Here is a 9,992-nt window from a genome sequence, read left to right as displayed (position 1 = left end):
ATCCAAGCTATTTTTAGTGAATTTTCAAATTAGCTGGTGCTTGATAAGCTTATCTAAAAATATAAGCCCTTTTTATATTTAAAATGGAATACTGACTATGAAAAGAATTCATAAAATATAAATTGTTTTGGTATGATTATGAGGGACTAAGAGAATGACTCATAATTTTAACGTAATAATAGCTCTTCTACCTCTTCTAAATGATGGAGATTGCTTATTTAAAAGAAAACATATTTAGAAATAGCTATTTTAAAGAGTAACTGAATAATCTTATAGTTTTTCAATTCTTTAAGTGTCAGTGTTACTATTCTTTTTTGTATCTGTAGTTCTAAGTATGTTACTGTGTATGTGATAGTGAGTATCAGCCATTTTAGTTAATGATTGTTAAGATTAATCAGCAGATTTGAAAGAATAGCATTGAAACATGTATATTATGATATGTTAAATAGGTCACCAGTCCAAGTTCAAAGCATGAAGCAGGGCACTCAGAGCTGGTTCACTGGGACAACCCAAGGGATGGGATGAGAAAGGAGGTGGGAGCGGCTTCAGGATGGGGGACACGTGTACACCCGTGGCCGATTCATGTCACCGTATGGCACAAACCACTACAATATTGTAAAGTAATTAGCCTCCAGTTAAAATAAATGAATAAATTTACAAAAAAAGATTAATCAGAAGAAATGAAAGTGTAAAATCTTGTCTTTATCATTTTTTTCATTTGGATGTTCTGTGCCACTGTCCTTATCATTTTCAACCCTGGAATTACCATAGTTCTGCTAGGAAATTTTGATATCATATCCTTCCTTCATTGGTCTTTTATATGTTCCAGTGAACAAAGAGAAAACGAGGTAAGTTTTTAGCCCAGTCCTTCCACAGCACTTATGGTAGAAAATTTTTTGTGGATCTGGTGTTAAAACAGTAACCATCATTTTTCCCACTCCTGGGTTCCTGATCAATAAAGCAATTCTTTATGCACCCATTCAAACAGATCTTTGAATGTAAGTTCTTTAAAGTTGAAGTAAATATGTCAGTATCAAATGATACTCTCTAGTCAATACGGAGTAATAAGCACCAGAGGTATACTCCTGGCCTGAAACAACTAAAACAACAGACAAAATGGATGGAGATAAAAAGTAGACTAGACTAGACGATAGGCATTAGGGAACAGACAGTGATCCCTAAGTAATGAGAGAGAAATGAAGTAAGCCCTACAGTTGCCCTGGTACTAGATGGAGAATGTTTTCAAACTCCAGGCCAAGCAGCAGGAACCCAAGGGTCGTCTGGCAGTATTTCTCAATTAATAAGGTGACCATGGAGGTCTTGAGAAGCTGAAGAACCTACACAGAGAAGGGCAGAATACTGAAGTGGAGATAACTTCAGGAAAAGAGAATTCTGAAGACATAGATTAAGCATTCTTGAGTACTGATAAGTGAGTATGTGTGAATAAACTGCTAAAGTCTCAGACAAAAGCCAACTAAAAGGATTAAAGGAAGTAGTTTCTGAAGTTCACACAAGGCTAGGAATATTGTCTCTTCCTAATAGAAAGAGTAAGAAAGAAAAAACAACCCTCATTATTCAGAGATCATAAGTATGAATAATAAGGTTCTTGCCTCTGCAGTGGGAAAAGTTAGCTCTAGACTAACAAAGCTTAACTGCAGATTCAAAAGGACCAAATTGTTTTCAGGTGAAAAGTCTGTCACAAATAAAGTCCATATCAACATCTAGTCTGAAATCACCAGACATACAAATAAACAGGAAAATATAATCCATATTGAGGGAAAAAAATAGATCAAATGAAACTGAACCAGGAGTTACAAAGATGATAGAATTAGCAGACAAGAAGAGTAGAATAGTTATTTTGATGGTATTACATGTTTAAGAACTTAGAGGAAAACTGATCATGTTAAAAAGAGAATAAAAAATTTTGAAACACCAAATCAAACATCCAGGGATAGAAACTAAAGTATCTGAGATGAAAACAAACAAACAAAACATGGTGTGATTAGTGGGAAATTGGATATTGTTGGGAGCAGGGGAAGTTAACAACTATCCAAAATGAACCAAATGATTAAATAGACTGGAAAAGAAAATTTGGACACTCAGTGAAATGTAGAAGAACTTCAAGCAGTCAAATCCATGTATAAGCAGATCCCCAAAGAACAAAGAGAAAGAATGAGACCAAAGCAATATTTGAAGAGATGACAGACTTTTTCCAAATTTGGAGAAAGGTGTAAACTCACAGATCCAAGAACCACAACAACAAAGTCCAAGCAAAAGAAGTAAGGGGAAAAGTACACCAAGTCATATCATAATCAAATTACTTAAAACCAGTGACAAACCAAAGAGAAACTCTTTAAATTAGCCTGAGAGAAAAAAAATATTAGAGAGGCATAAAAGTAAAGATGATGACAGACCTCACATAGAAAACTATACAAGCTAGAAGACAGTGCAATAACATTTTCTAAATACTGGAATTTCAAAAAGTATCATACTAGAATTCTTTACTTGGTGAAATATGCTTTCAAAAGTTAATACAAACTGAGAGATTTTCTGATATACAATGACTGAAACAGTGACTATGAGACATACACACCAAGAAATGTTACAGAAAGTTCTTTTTTCAGGAGGAAAATAACATCAGGTGGAAACAAACATCTATTCAAGTGAAGAAACTGTACCAGAAATGCTAAATACATAGGTAAATATAAATAATTTTATTATTTGAATCTATTTTAAAATAGTAAACTGTATAAGACCCCCCTGGTGGCTCAGACGGTAAAGCGTCTGCCTACAATGTGGGAGACCCGGGTTGGATCCCTGGGTCGGGAAGATCCCCTGGAGAAGGAAATGGCAGCTCACTCCAGTATTCTTGCCTGGAAAATCCCATGGACGGAGGAGCCTGGTAGGCTACAGTCCATGGGGTCGCAAAGAGTCAGACACGACTGAGTGACTCCACTTTCCACTTTCCTTTCCAAACTGTATAAAGTAAAAACAAAATGTGTTTTGGAGTTTATAACATATATAGAAGTATAACATCATCAGAAATACTAAGAGAGAAGAAATGGAAGAAATGTATACTATAAACCCTGAACACAATATATAGTGATTGCTGGTAAGCAAATTAAAGAGATAAAATGGGAATTATTAAATACTTGAATAATTGTTTTAAAGCAAAGAGGAAAAAAAGAAAAAAAGGACATAGGCAAGTAGAAAACAAAGATCAAACCAAGCATATTATCATATTAAGTATGTATAGTCTAAACACTTCAATCAAGAGGAAGAGATTTTCACATTAAATACAAAATCAAAACCCAAGTGTGTCCTGCCTAAAAATCTTAACTTAAATAAAGATATAAATGTATTTAAATTGAATAAATGGGAAAAGTTTTATCCTTTAATTCTAGTCAAAAGAAAGCTGAAATTAGTATATTATTATCAAAGCAGATTTCAGAGCCAAGAATATTATCATATAAAAGAGCATTTAGTAATAAAGTTTTCAAGCCTTTCAAGAAGACAACAGAAAAGTTATTATCAAGAAAATAAAATGTTGATTTGTTAGATTTCTTCAAAATTATGAAATTCTGTGTTTTGAAAGACATTGCTAGGTGAGTAAAAAGATAAGCCATAGACTGTGAGAAAATACTAGAAAATTACATAATGAAGTGTTGAGAATTGTAAAAGATCTGAGAGTTTAATCAATTTAAGAGCTGCCACAATAAGAACTTCATATTCTGATTGGTTCCTCTTCCTTCTCTAAGTCCCACAAGTTGATGCAGAGAAGTCCAGTGATTCTGGGCAGGTGGTGAGTTTGCACGACAGGTGAGGATCTCTGAGCTTAGGAAATCCCAGTGTTCTACAGTGGCTGCTAGCCAATGTTCTCAACCTCTTCCCAAAGGAAATATCTTTATTATCCTGAAAAGCAAACATTATGTCCTCTGTCCCAGAAAAGAAAAACAAAACAAAACACTCTTTCTACGTTTCAGGGATATTTACTGTATAAACAACTTTGTTAATGCCACTGCTCAGAAGATGTGCAAAAGTATGAGAGAACCATGGAGAATTACTTCCCAATATCAGGTTCAAGTATCGGTAATATAAGAATTCTTAAAACTCATCAATAAGAAAATAAATAACCCAGTTTAAAAATTGGCAAAAGGTTAGAACAGATATTTGACTGGCAAATAAGCACATGAAAAGTTTCTCAGCACTACTACACATTAGGAAAATGTAAATTAAGTTCATAATGCAATACCACTCAACACCTATATGGATGGCAAAAAAATAAATAGTCTGGCCATATTCATATTCAGGTTGAATATTCAAATCATTCATACTGATTTTAAGTGTGTAAAATGGCACAACTACTTTGGAAAACAGTTTCACACTCTTAAAAAGTTAAAAATAACAGCTGTCATATGATCTAGCCGTTCTACTCCAAGGGATACTCAAAGTAATGAAGCATATGTCTGTTCAAAGACCGTACACGAATGTTCATGGAGGCTTTATTTGTAGTAGCCTGAAACTGCAGACAACCCAAATGTTTTTCAATAGTTTATTCAATGAATAAACCAGCAAACTTTATGGTGGCATACTACTCAACAATAAATGAATTATTGATACATGCAAAGACTCAGAAGAATCTCAAAATAAATGTGCTTGGTGAAGCAAGCCAGACCAAAACGTATACATGCTGTATGATGACATTTAGGCAGCTGAAGCTAATCCAGAGTGACAGAAAGCACATCAGTGCTTGCCTAGGGATGATGGAGGCCAGGGAGGGGTAGGAGAAAGGATGGACCAGAGTTGGCTTTTTCTGTGCTTTCTCTGTTTCTCTGGACTCTTTCTTCTTCTGTGCAGACTTGCTACTTTGTTGACATTGAGTTAGATGTTGCAGGTTTAAACCTGATATCCTCACAAAAAAATATATGGAAGGAAAGCAAGTATCTCTTCATAAGCAATAGCCTCAAAAGAATAGGAATTTATTCGCCAAATCTCAGCAAACTCCCTGTGGTAGCATGTTTGGAAACATCGCCACAATTTCTCTACTTTCCATAGCCACAGCCCTTACAATGTGACTTTGAATTGTTCCCATCAAGAGATGGCTTTCAAGAGGGAGAGAACATATGTATACCTATGGCTGATTCATGTTAATGTTTGGCAGAAACCAACACAATTTTGTAAAACAGTTATTTACTTCAATTAAAAAATAAATACTTAAAAAAATTTTTTTAAGAGGTGGTTTCTGCTTTTACACCCATTAAATCAGGGCTTGCCTTGTGTCTTGCTTTGACCAACAGAATGCAGTAGAAGTGACAGTGAGCACTTCTGAGCTTAGGCCTCAGCAGGCCTTTTCTGTCTCTGCTTTCACCCTTGGAAACCCATCCAGATTCAATGTGGATAACCTAAGATTGCTGGATGATAAGCAATAACGTGGAGCAGAAATGAGTCTTTGCAGTTGAGTCCATTTTAGTCTAATCGGTGCCCAGCATCCAGGCAACTCTTCAAAGAAAAACACATAACTGAGCCCGGCTGAAACCAGAAGAGATACCAGGTGAAACCAGCTGGGTCACCAACTCAATTATATATAAATGGTAACTGAAGCTGCTCAGTTTTAGAATGGGTTGTTATATAACATGATGACTGAATCACATCCTTTTTCATCTCATCTCATTGGCCTGAGTTGATGTGGCTATGAGACAGAATGGGCTAGGTAAGGGAAAGGGGTAGGGATGGAATAATAATTGTTAGGAGAAAAGGGAGAAGGGTTATTTGCAGGCAAATAACTGTGTGCATTATAGCAAATCATGTTCTGAAAGTTAAAATAGTACTCATGTCCAGAGTAGAGTAGCATTGCACACAGCAATGGATTTTAACTAAAGACAGTTATTTACAGTTCTTTATCAAAAGAGAGGAAATTGAATTGTGGTGGTGTTATTTGTTCAATTTAATTCTGACTCACTCATTGGGGAAAATAATCTGCTTTGGGCTATTTTGCAAAACCTAGCACTGGGGATTATAATTTCTTTTACTTTGTTTATGAAAATTTTACTTTCCATAATTACATAAAAAAATTAACCAGCTGATATGTGGTTTTCATAGCATTCCATAGGGCTTCCTAATATAGGGTATTTTCAGATTTATTTTAAATTAAAATCATTTAAAAGAGATGAAGCTTGCGTGCTTATTTCTCCTGCCAGAATTATCAATAATTAGAGTATAGAGGAGACATAAAGCAATAAAAAGAAAGTAAAAGATTACTCTCCAGTTGATAGGAAACCTATAATTTAAGGTATCATGTCATTTATTTGCTTTCAGAACATGTGATTATGATGAATTGTGCTTCAGAGCAATTATAAAGCTTCCATTAGCAGCATTTGCATGTCTGATTATATAAGTCTTGTCAACCTTCTACCCTGGTATGTTGTTGCTAAAAAAATTTGGTGAGTACTCATACACTGAATATTTTTAAAAAAACATTTTTTACATGATTATGTATCTAAAGATTCTCATATTTTTCAATTTATGTCCAAAAGGAACATTGGCAACAGTGTCTAATGCTGGATTGATGCCTCTTTATAGCACAGAATAATAGAAAGTTAAAGGTCCATACACTGTTATGGTATAAATCCAGGTCATGGGTAAGGATTATACATTACTGTGCCTGTTCTTTCCTCTAAGCTTTCTTATCAGATGGAAGAAAAACATCAGAAAAGTTTTTGCTTCAAATTCTTACATAAAAAATGTATATTAGGAAATAGTTTAGGTACAATTTTCTACTAACAATTATCTATGTTTCTTAAAAATACTATTGTAAGGTACTAGTACTAACAGATTACTGCACCTGTAGAAAACCTCTGTGGCTTGTAGTAGCCTTTTAATAGTGCTATCTAGTCATTGGTGAATATAACGGAAAAGAAAAGTATATGATGTCTTCACATCACACTGTATAGTCAGCCCCTTATTCCCCCTATGCATAAAGTTTAATTGGATTCTTCGGATGGCATTCATTTAGGTCAGTCGCTTTTTATCGTGTAGATCACAGCTTATAAATAAAATTCGAATGCTTTTGGGACTCGAGCAGATAACATAAATGTGTGAGCTGACCAGGTGTGATAATACATTAGCTTCTTATAAATACATGGATCTAATATAGATGTTATGGTTAGATAGCATATATATACATAATCTATATCTATCTTTATCTTCTATTTCTGTCTTTCCAACTATATAGAGTAGGCCCTTTGTATCTGCACATTCCGTATCCATAGATTCAATCAATTGCAGATCAGAAATAGTCAATAAAATCCTTGGAAGTTTCAAAAACATAACTTGATTTTGCCACATACCAGCAACTATTTACATAGCATTTACATTTTATTAGATAGTATATGTAATCTAGAGATGATTTGAAGTATAAAGGAGGATTGCATAGGTGATACACAAATACTATACCATATTATATAAAGGACTGGAGTATTTTGGTATCCAAGAGTGTTCCTGAAGTCAATCCCCTTTGAATATCAAGGGACAATTGTGTGTATGAGTATATGTGAGTATGTGTATATATATGTGTGTATATGTACATATATCACCTAATATAAACTGCATTTAATAGACACAGTTAGTAGTTAACTCGGCATGAGGGTGGTCTAGAGAGAGAGAGAACATTGCGGGTATGCTAACTTATGTCTGACTCTTTGCAATCCCATGGACTGTAGTCCGCCAGGCTCCTCTGTCCATGGAATTTTTCAGGCAAGAGTACTGGGGTGGGTTGCCGTTCCCTGCTCCAGGGGATCTTCCCAGCTGAAGGACTGAACCTTCATCTCCTGCGTCTCATGCGTTGGCAGACCAGTTCTTGACCGCTGAGCCACCGGGGCGCCCGAGAGAGAGAAGCTTCTCTGAAGCTCACTCAGATGTACTTTTGTTAAAGCTCTGTGTGGGTCAGATTTGGTCAACGGGCCTCTAATCTGATAAATCAAACAGTCTGATGATTTCTGGAATTACTAGCACACTTAAATGAAACACAGATGTGCCTATTTCTTTTTTAATGGAAAAACCAGGAGAAAATGAGATATAAAAATATAGATGAACTAAGTAAGCATTTGCCAAGCTGCATCCTGTGGAATTCTAATGAACATGATGTTTATGGGAATTACAAGTCAAAAGGAGCTTTGGGGAATGCCAGAGATATATGATACACATGTGCAAACAATATATGACACAGCATGGGGTAGTGACGTGTTCTGAAGAAAGACAAAGCCCAGATGGCGAATGCCATGTGCGATGGTGGTGCTGAGGGTATGGTTCTGATGGGAAGGCCAGGGCTTCCTTGAGGTGAACTTCAACACAGAGACCCAAGAGTGTATCGGAAAAGCAGGAATAGCAAAGGCGCTGTGGCTGAAATGAGCTTGGTTTATTAGAGGAATAGCAGTGAAGCTAGTAGGCGTGGAGCTGAGCGAGCGGAGGGACAGGTTGTAACACCAAGTCAGGGCTTGGGCTGGGTCAGATACGCAGGGCACTGTAGGTGGGGTAAGATTTAAGCTTTATTCCAAGACCCTGTGAAGCTACTTTGGATCAGGAGACGGTCTAATACTCAGGTAAGTTATAGAAAGATCTCCTGACTGCTTTATGTATTATATTTGAGACTCAAAACAGTCAGGTATTGAAGCACTGAAGCCAGTCATCCTGGGTGATGCCTGTGAAATCTCCAAGCTCAGGTTACTTCACCCTTGTCTTGGCAAATGTTAGGGATTTTTACCATAGATAGAATAAAAATATACATATATTAATGATGAGTGACATGTTACTCATTTCTTATCTAGGAAAGGATTAAAAAATAAGCAAAATCAAAAGAATGAATCTGTAAACGCAGATAGAAATATGAAGCATTTTGGTATAGAAAAATCTTGGTATTCCTAAGACTCATACCATTCAGGTGGCCCGTTTCCTTTTTATTCTTATTAGTATTTTATTGAAATATAATTGATATGCAACACTGTATAAGTTTAAGGTGTACAGCATAATGATATGGCTTATATAAATTGAGACATGGTTATCACAATAAGTTTAGTTAATATTCAGGATCTCACAGAGATACCAAAAAAACAATTTTTTCTTTGTAATGAGAACTCTCAGGATTTACTCTTTTTTTTAAATTTTTAAAATTTTATTTATTTATTTATTTATTTTATTAGTTGGAGGCTAATTACTTCACAACATTGCAGTGGGTTTTGTCATACATTGACATGAATCAGCCATGGAGTTACACATATTCCCCATCCCGATCCCCCCTCCCACCTCCCTCTCCACCCGATTCCTCTGGGTCTTCCCAGTGCACCAGGCCCAAGCACTTGTCTCATGCATCCCACCTGGGCTGGTGATCTGTTTCACCATAGATAGTATACATGCTGTTCTTTCGAAACATCCCACCCTCACCTTCTCCCACAGAGTCCAAAAGTCTGTTCTGTACTTCTGTGTCTCTTTTTCTGTTTTGCATATAGGGTTATCGTTACCATCTTTCTAAATTCCATATATATGTGTTAGTATGCTGTAATGTTCTTTATCTTTCTGGTTTACTTCACTCTGTATAATGGGCTCCAGTTTCATCCATCTCGTTAGAACGATTCAAATGAATTCTTTTTAACGGCTGAGTAATATTCCATGGTGTATATGTAAAAATATGGAACGCTTCACGAATTTGCGTGTCATCCTTGCGCAGGGGCCGTGCTAATCTTCTCTGTATCATTCCAATTTTAGTATATGTGCTGCCGAAGCGAGCACAGGATTTACTCTTAACACCTTGCAGGCGTTATACCCCACGGCAGTGTTGACTTAGCCATCATGCTGTGCTTTACATCCCTGGTCCATATTTGTCTCGTAAATGGAAGGTCTGTACCTTTTGACTGCCTTCATTCAGTTCCCACTCCACTCCTTTGGTAACCACAAAATGGATCTCTTTTATCTATGAATTCACGTTTTTGTTGTTTTAGAGC

The 9,992-nt window shown here is 36.0% G+C and overlaps 1 non-coding gene across 1 annotated transcript; it reads right to left on the bottom strand.

Moving 5' to 3' along the window:
* Positions 1-9,673: 9,673 nt before the first annotated feature.
* LOC133071970 (U6 spliceosomal RNA) lies at positions 9,674-9,780 on the bottom strand. The gene has a single exon (XR_009696583.1). It is a non-coding gene; the product is annotated as a U6 spliceosomal RNA (small nuclear RNA).
* Between the last annotated feature and the right edge of the window lie 212 nt (positions 9,781-9,992).

This window comes from Dama dama, chromosome 17 (genome assembly GCF_033118175.1).
Source record: "Dama dama isolate Ldn47 chromosome 17, ASM3311817v1, whole genome shotgun sequence".
NCBI classification, from domain to species: Eukaryota; Metazoa; Chordata; class Mammalia; order Artiodactyla; family Cervidae; genus Dama; species Dama dama.
Note: the sequence above shows the minus strand (reverse complement) of the source record. Positions and strands in the feature narration are given on the sequence as shown.